The sequence below is a fragment of the Hyla sarda genome, chromosome 4, assembly GCF_029499605.1.
Source record: "Hyla sarda isolate aHylSar1 chromosome 4, aHylSar1.hap1, whole genome shotgun sequence".
Classification (NCBI taxonomy): domain Eukaryota; kingdom Metazoa; phylum Chordata; class Amphibia; order Anura; family Hylidae; genus Hyla; species Hyla sarda.
The window spans coordinates 320,803,356-320,823,483 of record NC_079192.1 but is presented as its reverse complement, the minus strand read 5'-3'; the positions used below and the strand labels follow the sequence as shown (position 1 = coordinate 320,823,483).

The 20,128-nt window shown below is 40.7% G+C and overlaps 1 long non-coding RNA gene across 3 annotated transcripts in view; it reads right to left on the bottom strand.

Annotated features, from left to right (window-relative positions):
* The window catches only part of LOC130369545 (uncharacterized), a 49,202-nt gene extending 31,399 nt beyond the window's left edge, over positions 1-17,803 (bottom strand). Inside the window, exons 1-3 of one of the 3 annotated variants that reach the window (XR_008892809.1) lie at positions 17,541-17,803; positions 7,711-7,889; positions 3,393-3,485 (exon numbers count right to left, since the gene is read on the bottom strand). This is a non-coding gene — a long non-coding RNA (uncharacterized LOC130369545). Of the gene's footprint in view, positions 1-3,392; positions 3,486-4,972; positions 5,052-7,710; positions 7,890-17,540 lie in introns of those variants that run through there. The other 2 variants (XR_008892807.1, XR_008892808.1) reach the window with 2 other exon arrangements.
* Between the last annotated feature and the right edge of the window lie 2,325 nt (positions 17,804-20,128).

Below are 20,128 nucleotides of genomic sequence, written 5' to 3'. Positions count from 1 at the left end.
GTGGGGAATATATGCTACGCTACCTAATGTGGGGAAATTATGCTACGTTACCTAATGTGGGGAAACTATGCAATGCTACCTAATGTGGGGAATATATGCTACATAATGTGGGGAAACTATGCTACCTAATGTGGGGAATCTATGCTACCTAATGTGGGGGAACTGCTGCCTATCTAATGCAGATTAATGTGAGTTGCAGTGCAATTTTATGGCATATTACTTTTTCTTTTTTGGGGGGGGGGGGGCCCAGTCACATTCTTTGCACAGGGGCCCTCTGTTGTCTGTGTCCGCCCCTGCTGGGATAGCTATCCACTCTGTTCACTACTTTCTGCCCACACTGAACATTCAAGACTGTAAGACTCACATTTCCGTGCGGAATTCCGCAGAGGAATTCTGTGCAGATATTCCGCTGCAGCAGATATCCAGTAAATGGAATTTTGCTGCACTGTTCATACAGCAGAATTTTTGTGCCAGATGTTTTCAATTCCTGCGTCCGCAGAATTTCTGTGGATTCCACAAGGAAATGCTTTGTCTATGAGATGATGTTCTGTTCTGCTGACACTCCGCTGTCAGTGAAATGTCCGCACAGATTTATTAGTGTTTTTCTGCATAGTTTTGTTATATACAATGATTCGGATAGCCTCTGATCTTGTTGGATCTATGATGGTTCATTCTTTCACGTAAAAACCTAATTATGCAACTTATATATTTTAGATTACATGGGCCTGTTATCAAATAAATGTCATATGTAGATTTGCAGTTTAGCGGTGATTTTATTATGTTTGGAACATTCTCCATTTCTATGTTAATATGTTTTCTACCTACTTCAATTTCTCTGCGACATTTGCATTTTATCTTTTCACAAGCATGGTCTCCTATCTTGGAATTTTTAATCTGCCTATTAAAATGTATATCCTAAAAAGGAAATTATAATTTTAGAAAATGATGCAATAGGCAAATGTTTTGGATTTTTTCTTTTTTATACACTGATTCTTAAATGGGTATTCCAGGCAATTTTTTTTATCCCCTATCCAGAGGATAGGGGATAAGATGTCTGATCGCGGGGGGGCCTGCTACTGAATCTCCAGTTTCAGATTTTTTAGGGGGTGTTTTTTTTTTTTTAGGGGGTGTGACGGCCATCATGCCCCCTCCCATAGACATGAATGGAGGGGGCGTGGCATGACGTCACGTCCCCAGTCCCGGAAACCCGGAGGTTTCCGAAACTGGAGATTCAGCACCCACGTAGAATGCAGGGGCTGCAGGGAGATCGCAGGGGTCTCAGCAGTGGCCCCCCCGCGATTAGACATCTTATCCCCTATCCTCTGGATAGGGGCTAAAAAATTTTGTCCGGAATACCCCTTTAAGGGGTTAACCCCTTAAATGGGCACTCTCATTAAAACACATTTTTGATATTTCACTTCTTATGGTAAATAGAAAATCTTTGTTTAAATAAAATAAAATGAAATTGCCACTACGTGTCTCCCTATTTGTCCAGAGCACATTTCCCCCTATCTCTGGCACAGACTTTGGACTCCAAAATCAGGAATGCATTCTGAAGTGCTGAGGTGGGGGGGGTTGCAGCCTTATCCAATCATAGCTCATCTCACACTGAGCTAACTGATCTGGGCTGTGTGTAGCAGAGTGAGGGAGGAAGTTCTCCCCTGTATGGCTTCAGATGATGTCATGCCTGCTGGGTAACACCCCTTCCCGGTCTGTGAATGTGACTGTCCCGGTCTGTGAATGTGACTGAGTAGAAAATACAGAGCAATATCAAGGTAGAAAACTAAAAAATAATCAAAATAAAGGCAGGGGGTTATTTTTCAGTGAACTGTGAGGATTATAAAATTTAACAAGATCATGAGAGGTACTCTCTAACACCTTAAAGGCAAACTGTCAGCCTGTTCACCCATACTAAACCCAATACACTGGGTTATAGTGTGGGTGAACAGGAGTCCATACAGGGGTCACTTAAATTTTTTGGTTTTGTTGCCGTCAAGTTTTCGTCCTCTAATGTTCCAAAATTCACCTCCTCAGTTGGGCTCTGCTGGCGTGTCCCCCGCCGGCAGTCATGCTTTGGGTTCCACATCCTAGTGACTCTCTCCCCTGGGCGCAGCGCTCTGTTTGCAGAGCGCATTCTCTGAAGTTTTTACCCAGTTCTCACGTCCTGATGATGTGAGAGCTGTGTGTCAGGAGAGCCACTCTGTGCAGCGTAACAGGGCATGCGCCGATCCGTCGCTACACCCGGGTTTTGTTTTCATGCTATAAACTTTACAGTAAAAATGACATGTTTTCTTTATTCTGTGGGTCAATACGATTAAAATGATACCTATGTTTACGTACTTTTCTATTATAGTACTGCTTTTAAAAAATTTCAAACTTTTTTTTTTTACAAAATAAGTATGATTAAAATTGCCCTATTATGACCACCTATAAAATTTTTCCATATACGGCCATGTATCAGGGTTAATTTTTTGCTCCATGACCTGTAATTTTTTTAGTGCTACTTTTGCTTATATATAACTTTTTATTAACTTTTTATAAATTTTTTGGGGAATGAGATGTGACCAAAAAGCATCAATTTTGGACTATTTTAATTTTTTTACGTATATGCCATTCACTGTATGGGATCATTAACATTATATTTTGATAGTTCGGACAATTTCGTACGAGGCAATGACAAATATGCTTATTTTTTTATGCTTTTTGGGGGAAATATGGGAAAAAGGGGTGATTTACATTTTTATTGGGGGAGATTTTTCAAATTTTTTTTAAAAGTAATTTTTTTTTACCTTTTTGTGCCTTTTTTTAACACTTTTTATGTCCCCATAGGGAACTAATTATAGCAATCTTTTGATTGCCAATACTGTTCAGTGCAATTCATAGGCATAGCACTGATCAGTATTATAGGTGATCTTCCGCTCTGGTCTGCTCGATCTCAGACCAGAGCAGAAGATCCCGGGAGAGCGGCAGTGAGGGGTCCTACAGCCACAATCTTGGCTGATCTGATTCCAGCGGCCGTGCCATGAGCGATCAGATCATCCAATATAATGCCCGCATTGCCGCAGATGGCATGATCTGTAGTGATCACGGCATCTGATGGGTTAATGGCATCAGTGCAATCGCTGATGTCCACCATTACCGGCTGGTCCCTGGTTGCTGATAGAGCCGGGACTTGCCGTGCATGATGCGAGCACCGATCAGGTGCTTACGTCATGTACAGGACGTAAATGTAAGTCATGGTGCGTTAAGAACCACCACACCAGAAAGTGCATTTACATCTATTGTCCTTAAGGGGTTAAGGACACAGCCTATTTTGTCCCTAAGGATACTTTAAATTTTTGCATTTTTTTCCCCCTTGCCTTTTAAGAGCCAAAGCTCTTTTATTTTTCAATCTACAGAGCCATGTGAGGGCTTGTATTTTGGACCAATTGTACTTTGTAATAACACCTTTCATTTTACTATAAAATCTTCAGTATTAGAACTACCTAAAAAAATTTAAAAAAAAAGAAAAAAAAGTTAAAAACACACACACACTTATTAAACATATTATTAAAATACATTACTAATAAAAAGTTTAAAGGGGTACTCTGGCGCTAAGACATCTTGCCCCCAATCCAAAGAATAGGGGATAAGATGCCTGATCGCGGGGGTCACACCGCTGAGGACCCCCGTGATCTTTCACGCAGCCCCCCGTTACCATCAGCCCCAGAGCATGTTTGCTCCGGGTCTGATGACTGCCGATCACGGGGCCGTAGTATTGTGACATTACTGCTCCACCCCTGTGTGACGTCACGCTCCGCTCCCTCAATACAAGCCTATGGGAGGGTGCGTGACAGCTCTGGGGGCTGATGGTAATGGGGTGCTGCGTGAAGGATTACGGGGGTCCCCAGTGGCAGGACCCCCGTGATCAGTCATCTTATCCCCTATCCTTTGGATAGTGGATAAGATGTCTTACCGCCGGAGTACCCTTTTAACAAAAAAATTTTTTTTTAAATACATAATTTTTACATTTAAATGGCCCCTTTCGATGTTTTTATTATTGTCAGCAAAATTTTTAGTTCCCTGCCCACCCACATAAATTGACCCCTGTTTAAATATTAATACAAATTTTGTTATAAAAATATAAATTTCGTTAAGTACAATTTTTTCCATCATTACTGTATCTTTTTTATTTTTTTTTATTTAATGGTATCCTATGAAATTTTAATGAAAAAGGTATCTCCATCACTTTTTTGGATTGCTAATAGAGGTCCAAAAGAGAATAAAAACCGCCTGTAAAAACGCCAAAGTTAATACACACATGGCTTTTTTTCTTGGTGTTTTTTCACTCCAATCGACTTCTATGAGAGGAAAACGCCAAGATTTTCCAAAAAAAAAAAATACACCAAAGCCTCAACAAGAGGTCGTTTGTTGAAAAACTGCCAAGGAGCCAAAAATAACAGAAAAACGGCAAAAGGATTAAAAAAACAAATGCCAAACTGAAAAACGCAAAGTAGATATGACATTTTGCAGTTCCCTATTGACTTGCAGCTAACATCTGGCCACAGCGTTTTTTCACAAAAAAAAGTCATGTGGCAGAATGGGCATTTTTATTGGTGTTTTTGCACAAAAAAAAAAAAAAAAGGGGGGGGGGGGGGGGGGAAATCTAGCCTAACCAAAAAAAATTGCTTCATTTGTGGGGGGAAACTGAAAAGAACACTGCAACTTTGCAACTTTTGATGTGCTCTTTTTATTTTGTTGTTTAAGCTATAGGTGAATGTCATATACAGGGGTATGGAATTGGCTTCAGGTTTGTTTATATGATTCAAATTAATATACATTTGGTGATTGATAAAAATAAGATACTTCCAGCAATTATACATAGGTGCTATTTGGGTATATATAACCCCGATAGGTACACAGCAGTCATTCAATGCCTCTAAAATAAAACAAGTTTTATATAATAAATGATATATTGAAAAACAAGAAATACCCACTGTTTATTGCAGTATGAATAAATATAATTGTGGATTTAGAGCAGAACAAATTGGTAAAAGGGAAATTCATGCAACCTATAAAGTAGCAGAATAAATTTTTGATTAATGTAAATTTGAGCCATATAATTTATGTATTACCACCAATGGGGACATGGAAAGTAAGTAGAAGGACTTGGTGGAACACAATTAGAGAGGAAGCCTCATCCATTGAGTCCTGGTCCAACAGTGGAACACGTATTGAGTGTGGTCAAAGTTGAAGAGATGTAATTTCCAGAATTCTCAGTATATTGTAGGAGTTTTTGAATGGGAATCACAATTGATGCCTATGATGTCATTTTGAGGAGAAAACTAGGAAGGGGATTTATGTGACAGCTGTTCCCATCCCTCCTACAGTGAAATGAGTGTACTGATGTATATGCACACCTTAATGTGTATATATATATATACAGTGTTCTCCTTACAACTTGAAGTTTTGTTTTTTGTTTCTTAGGGTTTCCATCTCTCTATGGTTCCTTATCCTGGTACTGGTAATTCTTGAGATTTGGAAGCACCTATGTATATGTCCTGCAACATGCTAATGTGGAAATAGTAATGTGGAGGTGGTACAGGCACTTCCCACTGCAGGCGATTAAGAGGGAATCACCCTGGCTAACATTGGGCTTCTCCTCCTCTAACTGTCATCCAATTGGGGCAGCCAGGCTGAAAGTCAACACCAATAAGCAAGACCGGCACAGCCAAAAGAAAGGCAAAAACACATTGGGTCACCAGTAACCCAATGGTGACAATAATGAACAGAAGTGGAACGGGAGGAAAAGAATAAAAAATACTGTAGGGGGGGGGGGGGGGGTTTCATCAGGGCTCGTCTTTCTATTTTCTCATCTTAGAAATAAGTTTTCATGTAATTTAATAGCACGAAAAATAGGTGGTCCAGCAGTGCCTTTAAAATGTCAGCAAATATATTACAAGGACCCAAAAATGTTTTTTGCGGTTTGCTGTCACATAATTTCCTCTTTACTGCACTGGTCTCTGGGTACAGGATAAGGAAGCAACATGCGAGACTGTGTGCTATTAAATTAGCATAGAAAAATAAGTCTTTCAGCTCACCTCCTCCACAATCTGCAAGGACTCGAGCCCGGCCCGGCGGTGAGTAAAATGAAAAATAGGTGGTCCAGCAGTGCCTTTAAAATGTAGATCCTTTATTGAGCTTTTCTTTAAAATGCAGAGCACACACCATACACCTTCACCTGGTCCGCAAACCTCTCCTATGGACGCGTTTCGAACGCATGCGCGTTCTTGATCACCACCTTGATCATCTTGGTGATCAAGAACGCGCATGCGTTCAAAACGCGTTCGTAGGAGAGGTTTGCTGACCAGGTGAAGGTGTATGGTGTGTGCTCTGCATTTTAAAGAAAAGCTCAATAAAGGATCTACATTTTAAAGGCACTGCTGGACCACCTATTTTTCATTTTACTCACAAGTATCAAGCCGGGCCGGGCTCGAGTCCTTGCAGATTGTGGAGGAGGTGAGCTGAAAGACTTATTTTTCTATACTAATTTAATAGCACACAGTCTCGCATGTTGCTTCCTTATCCTGTACCCAGAGACCAGTGCGGTAAAGAGGAAATTATGTGACAGCAAACCGCAAAAAACATTTTTGGGTCCGTGTAATATATTTGCTGACATTTGTGAATATGCCTATGTAAAAATCAATGCATATGAGTGCATAAGTGTATTGGTCTTAAAATTGGTATTATACCGCCTAATATTCTGTAGCATTGTTTCAGGGTATGGTAGAGAGTTCCTACATGTCATATGACAAATAAGATCACCATGGAATCATTTTTAAGTTGGTTAGGTGTAGGGCAAACTTCCATAAGTGGTCATTCTTATACTGTACTACTAGAAACTAGGAAGCATAGTGCATCATAGCATAGGTCGAAATGATAGTCTTCTGACCAGTATTTCAGAAGATAGTACTGGTAGAGGGTTTGGATGCTGAGACCTCCACAGATCACTAGAATGAAGAGTCTCTAGTGCACTTCCAGCTACACCCTGGCTATATGCCTATATATTATTCTTGCTATTTTTTTATCTTGTGCAAAAGTTCCCATGTGCCATTGATTTTTGTTTTCATTTCTCCACGCCAGAGCAAACCTCTTGAAGAGGCAGGAAATGCCTTAGTCACAGGAATGTCACTGACTATGGTTCCCCTTTGAGCAGAATGACAATTGCTGTGTTATTTTCATTGAAAGCCGCATCCTTTCCTCCAAGGCCTGAATTAGCCTCCCTGAGAGGAAGTTTATCCTGAATGGGAAAATGCCTACCCAACAACCCACAGATTATTATTATTTTTATTTATTTTTTTGTATTTGCAACTGGGCAGTGTGAAAATTAATATTTGAATATGGTTTTTGGCTGAGGTTTAATCTAATCTCATTTATGTTAATTATCTGGTATCTGATATCGGAGTAAAGGGGCTAAATGTTACAGATTTTTGGACTTTCGGGTATTGTAGAGTCATAGTAAAGTAATTTAAATGTAAAGGATGCTGTGTATACATCCTGTGTGTGTGTTGCTGTCCAGTATCTAATATAATTACAAATTACATTTTAATAAAATTGGTTTATATGTAAAATACATTTGCAAAAAGTAGAGATTTTGTTACAAAAACTATGCTATCATGAAGGCATTCTTGTAGTACTATATTATAATGTCACAACACTGACACAACTTACATGTACAGCGCTCTGTCCCCAGGCTTCATGCTTCTTCCATTTAGCCCCGCCCTGCAGCAAATGGATGCTCAGCCAATCACAGGCTGAGGCGAGTCACTGCTGAGGCCAGTGATTGGTCAGTTCCTGTAGGTTTCTGATGTCCTCGGAAGCAGGCAAAAGTGCAAAGGATGACAGGGCATCTGCACAGATAAGTATTGGTTATTTTTTTTATTTTGGAAGCTGCCGGCATTTAAAAAAATAAAAATATATATATTTTTTTTTATCTCCAGGCAACCCATTTAGTTTAGTCTCTTCTTCAGACAAGTAGTTTTACATAATCCTCAAACACCCTCAGGTTTCATGAATTCTGAGTGGCTTTCCTGAAACCCATTCAGGCCCTATACCACTATGTATTGGCAGGCACTGCTTAAATTTACATTCTGCCCAGGCTCCGAAACAGCAAAGCAGCCCTAAAAACTAACATGTGCACCGCCAGGCTTTACAGCTTATACAGTATCACATTCTGTCTATAAAACATTGTTCAGGAAGTCTCAGTGTTTGCCTAGGTGGTTAGGCTTTAGTTAGTTGAAAATATTATATTCTATATATCATGAATGATTACTTTTATTTTTATTATATCTTGTTGCACAATTTTGATCTATTAACACAAAACTGACTTTTTAGAGCATTTTATATTATAAAGGAAGCATGGGTTTACAGATTAGGTCAAGTTTATACTACTGCTTCCCAAATGAATCTCATCAAGATAAACATCCTGCTTGATTCTATATGCAACTTTGTGATTCAATATAAATACCCCCCCCTCCCCCCCCCCCCCCCCCCCTCATTCTGTGACATGTCATAAAGCTCTAGACTGATAAACTTCCTGTTTGGTTTATAGACACCTTCTGCATAAGCTTCCATATTTTGGTAAATCTAGCTGCTGCACTTATTTTTTTGTGAGGTTTCCTCTTTTCATTACAAGATATCTTCAAAATTTAGCTGGTTACAAGGCATCCCACTGCTTGGACCCCCCAATGTTTTCCAGGAGACATGGGCACCATTTAGAATAAAGTCTTAGACACTTAAAGGGGTATTCCAGGAAAAAACTTTTATATATATATATATATATATATATATATATATTTATATATATATATATATATATATATATATATATATATATATATATATATATATCTCAACTGGCTTCAGAAAGTTAAACAGATTTGTAAATTGCTTCTATTAAAAAACTTAATCCTTCCAATAATTAACAGTTGCTGAAGTTGAGTTGTTCTTTTCTGTCTGGCAACAGTGCTCTCTGCTCACATCTCTGCTTGTCTCGGGAACTGCACAGGGTAGGAGAGGTTTGCTATGGGGATTTGCTTCTACTCTGGACAGTTCCTGAGACAGGTGTCATCAAAGAGCACTTAGACAGAAAAGAACAACTCAACTTCAGCAGCTCATAAGTACTGAAAGGATTAAGATTTTTTAATAGAAGTAATTTACAAATCTGTTTAACTTTCTGGAGCCAGTTGATATATAAAGAAACTTTTTTCCTGGATAACCCTTTAAATGTCTTATCTCTGTAATACATGTGGATGCAAGAAGGAGATTTGTTAAAAAAGAAAGCTATATTGTCCATTAGGAAAACCGTTCTCCATATTCCCGATTAGTACAGGTCTGTTTGAATCAGAGCTGAAAGTTACTGCAAAAAAGCACCTTCTGTATGGGCATTCTTTAAGATATCATGTATTACTATTACCTATAACAGGGATCTTCCTGCTATTTCCTTCTCTCCTTTTTATTAGTCTATTTGAAGGATTTGCTTTGTATCTGTCTCATAGCCTGTTCCAAAGCAATAGATAAAGCAATCTTAAACATCTTATCCCCTATCCAAAGAATAGGGGATAAGACGTCTGATGGCTGGGGTCAGGGGGTTGGGAACCGCAGCACCCCATTCATGCTGTGCACGTTGCGAGCTCCACTTCACATCACATTCAGGTCTAAGGGAGGGGACGTGACAGCTAATACATAGACTGGATGGAGGGGGTATGGCGTGACGTTACGAACTCGGGAGCTCCAAGCTTCCGTGTTCAGAACGCTGTGGTGCTGGCCCGGAGATCATGGGGGGGGGGGGGCATTGGGTTCATTTGGATAGGGGATAAGATGTCTAGGGGCAGAGTACCCCTTTAAGCTGGATAGTTTTGGGACGAGTTTTAAATGTTACCTTCTAAAAGATCCATTTCTGTGCAGTCTTTTTGGATTATAGCGCATGCCATGTCTGTCTAAGTGTTTCTCTGTTAGCTTTCAAGTTCTATGTTGTTGTCCTAGTTTCTTGTCTATTTCTTGTGTTTGTGCTATCTTTATTGGATCTTGGTTTTGTTTGTCTATTGTTGCTTTTATCATTGTTTTATCATCTTCTATTTCAGTTCTGGCTGATGTCATTATTATTAGTTTGTATAATTATTGAGTCCATCATCTCCAGTTCCACTCATCAAATGGTGGGTTGCTATGTCATTCGTATTACCTTCCTGTACTGATATGTGCTTTAACTTTTTTTTATGCTACTTCCTGCTGATCATTCTGTTCTGCCCTACTCTCTACAAATTGAATGTACACAATATAATACAATGTTTTTACTACAGGGCTATTTTGCTGAGAAAATGAGAAGCCACATACATTGGCCACAAAGATGCTTAGAGAAGTCAACCTGTTTGATTGCAAGGGCTCCTATAATACAGTATGTGAAATGTCCGTAGGACAAAGTTTAGATTTTTCTTTTATGTATATCTACACATGTATATCTCAATCTGTTTAGTATCAAACTGAGTGAAAACAGAAAGGTGCAAAGAGTTCGATTTTTTTTTTGTGTGAACATTTTTATTTTCTTCAAATCATTCCAGATGACTACAGCTCGGAGATTCTGAACAGGCCTTCCTAGGCTTGGCAGGCAGAGAAATGTGGATTGCTCTTTTCCTGCCATTGCTCCTTTCGTCAGTCTACTGTGTAAGGGTGCTTTCTATTTGAAAATGGAATGGCTAAAAAATAAGAAATTCCTATTCAAAACAGATAAAGTATCTCCCGTTTCACAAAAATGGTCTGCTGAACTGTGCATGTGCAATCCGCTTACCAAAAGGTTCAGTAACAAAGTTACTGGGTGGAAGTATAACATATAATAAATCTTAAACTTGTCTGCACTTTGACATGGACTTTGTGCAGAGATCACAAAGTCAATATTTAACTGAACTTATTTTGCCTTTTAACTTGTTTCTACTTCTTTGAACATAAAGTATTTCTCACCTGCTTTCCAGATTCATTTAAACCTTGTTACACATTTCCATGGTATCACATTCAAAAACAGTGCCTTCACTTTCTAAGAAATAGCATTTCATGCTAAACTTCACAGAGACTATAAATAATATAATTTCTCGTTTATAATGATTTCTCTGACTACAAAGTTTGAAGCCATTCGCTGAGCTTACTGCTGCTGCGGCTGCCCTCCGTATATGCGTGGCAGGTCCCTAGTTCCTTTCTGTTCAACTTGGTGGCTAGCCCTAGTATCCATTGTACAGTTACATTACATTGATGGCACAGGCTCAGGTGCTGTGCCCGCACAATCAACAGTGGGTATCAGCTGTGACCACTCTGATCCCAGCCAAATAATCAGCATCATATTGATCAACCACTGATAGTATAATTAACCTTTGATTACTGACATGCAGTAGTAGACTGTGCAGTGCTGGAGTATTGCAGTGTATTACTAAAGCGATCAGAAGATCGAACAGTCAGGTGCCATAGTGGGACTAGAAAGAGTAAGGGTATAGTCATATATAGTGCTTACGCAATGTATTTCAGGCTGTGAGAAATCTGCTACGCTGTGCATTTTGCTATGAGCAGACGCACAGGGCTTTCACCCCACAGCCCTGTGAGTGCAGTAAGGTTGGAGGCCCAGTATGCTGACATGCCCGGGACGTGCAGGATTGTCTCCAAACCTTACCCTACCCTAGACCAGTTAAATAAAGCTCATTTAAAAAGAAAAACATTTTTTTTTACAAAATTTTTAATTAAAAACCCTGATAACTGCATTCTCCCAGTAAACATTCCCATATTCATATACACAATAGCTATAAATGTTTATACACCTTTTAAAATAACAGGTTCTTGTGATGTTAAAGAATGAGACAAAGAAAAATCATGCCATAGCGTTTTCGACTTTTAATGTGACCTATAACATGAACAATTCAGTTGCAAAACAAACCCCGCCTGGCGGGGCCCGAGATGACTACTGATATCTTTCAGCAGGCATCCTGTACCAATGCCCAGAGAGGTCCTGAGACCCCCCTCCATGTCGGCTATCGCCGCAAATTGCCGGTGAATTCACACCGGCAATTTGCGGCGATTCCAGGTCATACGGATCCCCATTGACCCAGAAAATAAGAGGGATCGGGGTTGTCCAAGACACCCACAATCCTCCTGAAGGGATAGGAGTGAGGTGGCAGGGGTGCCACCCCTCCTATCCCTGCTATTGGTCGGTCAGAAGCGACCGACCAATAGCAAATCAGGGGCGGGGGGGTGTTTAACTCCTTAAGGACGTAGGGTGTACCGGTACGCCCTACGCCCGGTCCCGGTGTTTAAAACACTGGGTCGGTCCCGGCTGCTAATTATAGCCGGGAACCTGGGCTAAAAGCGCGCAGCATCGATCGTTGTGCCGTGCGCTGTTAACCCTTCTGATGCGGCAATCAAAGTTGACTGCCGCGTCTGAAAACGAAGTAAACACTTCCCGGCAGCTCAGTCGGGCTGATCGGGACATCGGGATTACATCGCGATGTTCCGATCAGCTGGGACGCAGGCGGAGGTCTCCTTTCCTGACTCCGCGACGTTCGATCGTCGATTGATTGCTCCAAGCCTGAGCTACAGGCTTGAGCAATCAAGACCCTATCTGACAGATCCGTGCAAAGCTATGGCTTTGCAGGGATCAGCATAGGAGATCAGTGTGTGCAGTGCTATAGCTCTCTATGGGAGCTATAGCACTGCAAGAAAAAAAAAAGTTAACAAAGGCCATTTAATCCCTTCCCTAATAAAAGTTAGAATTTTTCCATAAAAAAAACTGTGTAAATAAAAAAAAACATATGTGGTATCGCCGCGTGTGAAAATGTCCAAACTATAAAAAATATATTGTTAATTAAATCGCACGGTCAATGGCGTGTGCGCAAAAAATTTCCAAAGTCCAAAATAGTGTATTTTTGGTCACTTTTTATATCATGAAAAAATGAATAAAAAGCGATCAAAAAGTCCGATCAATACAAAAACTATACCAATAAAAACTTCAGAACACGGCGCAAAAAATGAGCCCTCATACCGGCCCTTACGCAGAAACATAAAAAAGTTATAGGGGTTAGAAGATGAGAATTTTTAACATATAAATTTTCCTGCATGTAGTTATGATTTTTTTCCGAAGTACGACAATATCCAACCTATATAAGTAGGGTACCATTTTAACTGTATGGACCTACAGAATAAAGATAAGGTGTTAATTTTACCGAAAAATGCACTGCGTAGAAACGGAAGCCGCCAAAATTTACAAAATGAAATTCATATGGAATTTTATGTGCAAAATTTAAAGCGTTATGATTTTTAGAAGGTGATGAGGAAATGAAAATGCAAAAACGGAAAAACCCTGCCTCCTTAAGGGGTTAAGTTCAGTTCCCCTGTTCTGCCCACCCACAGTAGTCCGAGCAGAACGGGGGAACCGACGGTGACCGGAGCCAGAGGTTCACTTACCATCGGCGATTGATGGTGGGCGGCAGGCAGAACTACAGCTCCCAGCATGCCCAGACAGTTGTTTGCTGTTTGGGCATGCTGGGATTTGCGTTTTTGCAACAGCTGGAGGGCTACAGTTTGGAGATCACTGTACAGTGCTCTCTAAACTGTGGCCCTCTAGATCTTGCAAAATTACAACTCCCAGCATGCCCAAACAGCTGTCTTGGCATTCTGAGAGTTGTAGTTGCGTACCTCCAGTTCTTGTATAACTACATCTCCCAGCATGCCATTCGGCGATCAGTACATGCTGGGAGTTGTGGTTTTGCAAGAGCTGGAGGCACACTGGTTGGAAAATACTGAGTTAGGTAACAGAACATAACTGAAGGTTTTCCAACCAGTGTTTTCCAACCAGTGTGCAAAAGAACAACTCCCAGCATACACGGTCTGTCAGTGCATGCTGGGAGTTGTAGTTTTGAAACAGCTGAAGGTTTCCTTCCCCCATGTGAATGTACAGGGTACATTCACAGGGTACATACACACAGGTGGGTTTACAGTGAGTTTCCTGCTTCAAGTTTGAGCTGCGGGAAACTCACCGTAAACCCCCGCCAGTGCGAATGTACCCTAAAATCACTACACTACACTAACACATAATAAAGGGTAAAACACTAAATATACACCCCCTTACAATGTCCCCCCCAATAAAAATGAAAACGTATCGTACGGCAGTGTTCCCAAAACGGAGCCTCCAGCTGTTCAAAACAACAACTCCCAGCATTTCCGGACAGCCACTGACTGTCCAGGCATGCTGGGAGTTTAGGAATCACTGTCTAGGAATCACTGGCATAGAATACCCCTTTGTCCACCCATATGCAATCCCTAATTTAGTCCTCTAATGCGCATGGCGTTCTCTCACTTCGGAGCCCTGTCGTATTTCAAGGAAACAGTTTAGGGCCACATATGGGGTATTTTTGTACTCGGGAGCAATTGCACTTCAAATTTTGGCAGGCTTTTTCTCCTTTTACCTCTTATGAAAAGGAAAAGTTGGGGTCTATACCAGCCTGTGAGTGTAAAAGAATAAAAATATTACACTAACATGCCGGTGTTGCCCCATACTTTCTATTTTCGCAAGAGGTAAAAGGAAAAAAAGACCCCAAAATTTGTAACGCAATTTCTACGGAAATACCCCATATGTGGACTTAAAATGCTCTGCAGATGCACAACAAGGCTCAGGAGTGAGAGCGCACTATGTACATTTGAGGCCTAAATTGGTGATTTGCACAGGGGTGGCTGATTTTACAACAGTTCTGATGTAAAATGCCCTGTGGGTGCACTACAATGCTCAGAAGAGAAGGAGTGCCATTGGGCTTTTGGAGAGAAAATTTGTCCGGAATTTAAGGTCACGTGTGTTTAAAAAGCCCCCACAGTGCCAGAACAATGGACCCCCTCCCCACATGTGACCCCATTTTGGAAACTACACTCCTCATGTAATGTAATAAGGGGTGCAGTGAGCATTCCAGCCCCACAGGTGTCTGACAGATTTTTGGAACAGTGGTCCGTGAAAACAGCCCACTGTTCCAAAAATCTGTCAGACACCTGTGGGGCCGGAATGCTCACTGCACCCCTTATTACATTACATGAGGAGTGTAGTTTCCAAAGATCTGTCAAACGCCAGTGGGATGTAAATGCTCATTGCACCCCTTATTAAATTCGGTAAGGGGTGTAGTTTCCAAAATGGGGTCACATGTGGGGGTCCACTGTTCTGGCACAACGGGGGGCTTTGTAAATGCACATGGCCCCTGACTTCCATTCCAAACAAATTCTCTCTCCAAAAGCTCAATGCGCTCCTCCTCTTCTGAGCATTGTAGTGCGCCAGCAGAGCACTTGATCTCCACATATGGGGTATTTCCATACTCAGGAGAAAATGCCCCCAAAATTTGTAACCCCATTTCTTCTATTAGCTCTTTTAAAAATGTAAAATTTGGGGAAAGACCAGCATTTTAGTGAAATTTTTTTTTCTCAGTTACACATCTGAATTTAACAAAAAGTCGTCAAACAGCTGTGGCGTGTTAAGGCTCACTGCACCCCTTGTTACGTTCCTTGAGGGGTGTAGTCTCCAAAATAGTAGGCCATTCATTTTTTTTTATTTTTGGCTGTTCTGGCACCATAGGCACTTCCTAAATGCGACATGCCCCCCAAAAACCATTTCAGCAAAATTTTCTTTCCAAAAGCCAAATGTGACTCCTTCTCTTCTGAGCATTGTAATTTGCCTACAGAGCATTTTACATCCTAACATGGGGTATTTCCCTAACATGGGGTTACAAATTTTGGGGGGCATTTTCTCCTATTACCCTTTGTAAAAATGGTAAATTTGGGGAAAAAACTGCACTTTTTTTTTCATTTACACAACCATCTTTCACAAAAGGTCGTCAAACACCTGTGGGCTCACTGGACCCCTTGTTACGTACCTTGAGGGATGTAGTTTCCAAAATAGTATGCCATGTGTTTTTATTTTATTTTTTGCTGTTCTGGCACAATAGGGGCTTTCTAAATGCGACATGCCCCCCAAAAACCATTTCAGCAAAATTCACTCTCCAAAATCCCATTGTTGTTCCTACCCTTCTGAACCCTCTACTGTGCCCGCCAAACACTTTACATACACATATGAGGTATTTCCTTACTCGAGAGAAAAGAGTCCAAAAGTAAAAACATGTCAACTTTATGATGCAAACATAAAGTAGACATATTGTATATGTGAATCAATATATAATTTATTTGGAATCTCTATTTTCCTTATAAGGAGCTTCAAAGTTAGAAAAATGCAAAATGTTCAATTTTATCATCAAATTTTGGATTTTTTCACCAGGAAATGATGCAAGTATCGACAAAAATTTACCACTAACATAAAGTAGAATATGTCACGAAAAAATAAATTCTCGGAATCAGAATGAAAAGTAAAAGCATCTCTGAGTTATTAATGCTTAAAGTGACAGTGGCACTACCTCTCTTAAGTCCAACCTAATTCTGCCACTCCCCCTATGGGTGCGTTACTGCCCAGAGCCTTGAATCCGTGAGCGGTGCTTAGTCCCAAAGGTAGTAGAAAGCTGTCCCAATGCAGATAGAAGAAACAAAAGCGGACGGCAACTCACTTTTCCACGGTGTCTTTATTAACAAGGCTGGGTGCATACAGCTAGTGCGTTCCAATAGAGTGACGTTTCATGGTATACGCTTCTTCCGGTGAGCCGGAAGAAGCGTATACCGCGAAACGTCGCTCTATTGGAACGCACTAGCTGTATGCACCCAGCCTTTTTAATAAAGACACTGTGGAAAAGTGAGTTGCTGTCCGCTTTTGTTTCTTCTATTTGCACTAATACATTGTTTATTACAGCAGTCAGTCTTTTTGGGTAGGAGTCTATTATCATGGTACATCTTAACGTGGTAATATTTTCCCACTCTTCTTTGCAATCTAATGTACACAGCCCTCTTCATGCTGAAAAGTGAACTTACTATATATCTTCAGCATATATAAATACATAAATGTTGTAGAGTTAAATGAACACTTATGCAAGGGTGGGGTTTTTACTTTCAGGTCCCATGCAAGTCTATGGGACTTCCGGTACATCTCCTAATCAAGTTACTCTCAGAATGCAGAGATTGCCAAGGACTTTTAAACATTCTCCCACCAGACCAACATGATGGTAAAGTAAAGTACCGTAAAGTACCGTGTTCATGCCCCCTCCCATAGACTTACATTGAGGGGGCGGGGTGGGACGTGACGTCACATGACGGGGTGTGATGTCACAAGGGGGTGGGCATGAATACGGTAGCCTGCACACAGCATTCAGGAACTCAATGACTGGAGAGATCAGACAAAGGGACCCCAGACGCTAGTCGTCACAGGGATAGGTGCGGCCCAGAGGATTACCTAACCCTTCATTCAAAAGCTTCCCTAACGATGCCACTTAAGTTGTGGTCCTATCTCGGCAGCAGGGTCTGACAGAGAGGACTTCAGCTTGGTCTGGATCAGCAGTGGTGTTGTTTGGGGTGTATCCCCATTTTAAGGTATGTGAACAGGGTGTGGAAATACAAACCCCTCTGTGAGGTAAGAGGAGAGGGACACAGGAGCTGTTGCATCTTTACTGACCAAAGCCAGACTCTCAACTGTTAGAACTTCTTCCCTATCCCAGAGGTGCAGGGCGGCAAACAGGATGGCTTCTCTGATTGGCTGCAGAGAACATGTGACTAACTGACAGTTGAGATTTTCTTTCTTATTCCAGAGGGATAGGATAGCTACAAGTATGAGTTCAATGTTTGGCTGAGGGAGACATGGCCATTCACCAGCTCCGACAGATGAAAACAGATAAGGCTGGGTTCACACTACGATTTTCAAATACGGTAACCGTATAAGTTTTCCGCAAAACAACGTATACGACCGTATCCGAAACTGTATGTATAGAGAATGCATTGTAAACCGTATTCCAAATGTTGTGTACGGTTGCATCCGTTTTGCCTCGGATACGGTTTTGCCGATTTTTCAACCGTAGGCAAAAACGCTGTCGACCACGTTTTTGCCTCCGGTTGGAAAACCGTATGCGAACCGTATGCGGTTCTTTTAACATTGTTGTCTATGAGAACCGTACACAGAATTTCAGAATACGGTTGCACACGGTTTTTCTAATCCGTTTTTGGAGTTGACACATGCGCAGAAGGAATTTCAATAGAACAATAGTAACTTTATTAAACTGATGCAAACGCATTGAACCGTACATACGTTTTGGAACCGTATATGGGGAAAAAACTTATTTGGAGTCATACGGTTGCATACGGTTTTTGCCATAGGTTTTTTAGCGGAAAACGTATAGGGTAACCGTATTTAAAAAACGTAGTGTGAACCCAGCCTAACCTGTTCACAGCAGTTAAAGTGACAGTATGCTGATAACACTGAGGGTACGTTAATGGGTAGCAAAATCAGCTGCACAAAATATGCAGCAGATCCTGTACGTGTGAATGTACCCAAAAACACATTTTATATCGGAACGACAAGGGCTCAGGCCTATAATAGAGACAGACCACCAACCAATCAGAGTTCAAGTAGTGAAGGTGTTCCTGCTCTGGGATACAACATTTGCTAAATATATGTACTTGCAAAAATATTTTACTTGTCCTACAGGTTTAACTACATTAATTGAAATGGGAATACTCCTTTAACACTTTTTTCCATCCACAGGATAAGGGATAACTGTATGATTGTTCACAATGTCAAGATCAGGGGTCCATAGTCTTCCTTCAGAATGGAGCAGCAATTGTTGATGTGCACTTTCACTCCATTTTTTGCCTATGGGAGCTGCCAGAGATAGCCAAGAACAGTGCTCAGCTATCTCCAGCAACTCCCATAGACAATGAATGTAGTAAGAATTCAAATGTACAATAGCTGCTCCATTCAGACAGGAGATTTAGGACCCCCCTGCTCACGGAGAGCCCCAACAGTCATACTCCCCTCAAAAAATAAACTCAGGCCCTATCTTGGAAATTGGGATAAGTGTTAATGACTAGAATACCCTAATAATGGAATAATTTATTTCGATTAATTCAGTGCACTGCAGCTTCCACTGGAGTCAATTGTTAAGTGCATAGTTAGGTGACAAGTAGCTGCACTGACGGAAGGATTTACTAAAAATATGTCATTTGAAGAATGAAAACAATAATCCGTATTATAAATGGATATAATCTGATGAAACAAATATAAAATGATGCATTTTTATTATTATTATTATTACTTATTATTAAGTTGTATGTTTAAGTATTTTTGTATGTTTTAAGTATTTTTGTGCCTATACACATTTCTATATGTATTTCTATATACTATTTTACATATCAACATGAGGAACTCTACTATTTAAGGGTTAAAAGCATCTCTAGCTGCAAAATGGATCATTTGAGCGAGGTAGGCCCCTCTGCAGTCAGACAATATCACATTACTCAGATTGTATAAATAGTATGAATGATTTCCGCTCGCAGATATATAATGCAGGTATCTCTTTACAAAGCCCTTACTTCAGGCCAGCTGAATGCCTTAACAGTGCCTGGAAATCCTGAAGCCTTAATCCCTTCAGCAACAAAGATCTGTTTCTTTGCTTAGCATGCAGTAGGCCTCAGAGGCCTGCGTGTGCCTTGGCTTGTAGGCCAAAAGCCTCCTGTTTACAATTTCCCCATTCCTGTTTTTAATGTTGTTCCGAGACCAAGCACAAAGGGCTAGTTTTGTCCTTGAGAAACAGGGGAGCTATTAGAGGAGGACAGGAGGAAGGAAGGGGAATCCGACGGGAGAAGCCCAGGAGGGATTAGCATGCACAGCTGTTCCCTCAGGGACGGCAGCTTTATGCTTTTATAATTTCCTCTCTATTTCCAAATTTTAATGTCTCATTTCCTCTTGGTCTACTGCTTTCTCATTTATGTTTGCCTCTGTATTTATCTACATAAATATATATACAGAGATATATACAGAGAGAAAAGTATCTGAATTTCACCAAAAGCATCAAATATTTTAGTATAAATGCATTTGTTTGGAAGCTATGTAGTAGTTATCCTTTACTTTAAGGGTGTGCTCACACTTTCAGGTAATCCATTACTACATAGCTAGTAATGGATTTGAAAGGAAGAGAAGTCTCAAGCTTTCTATTAT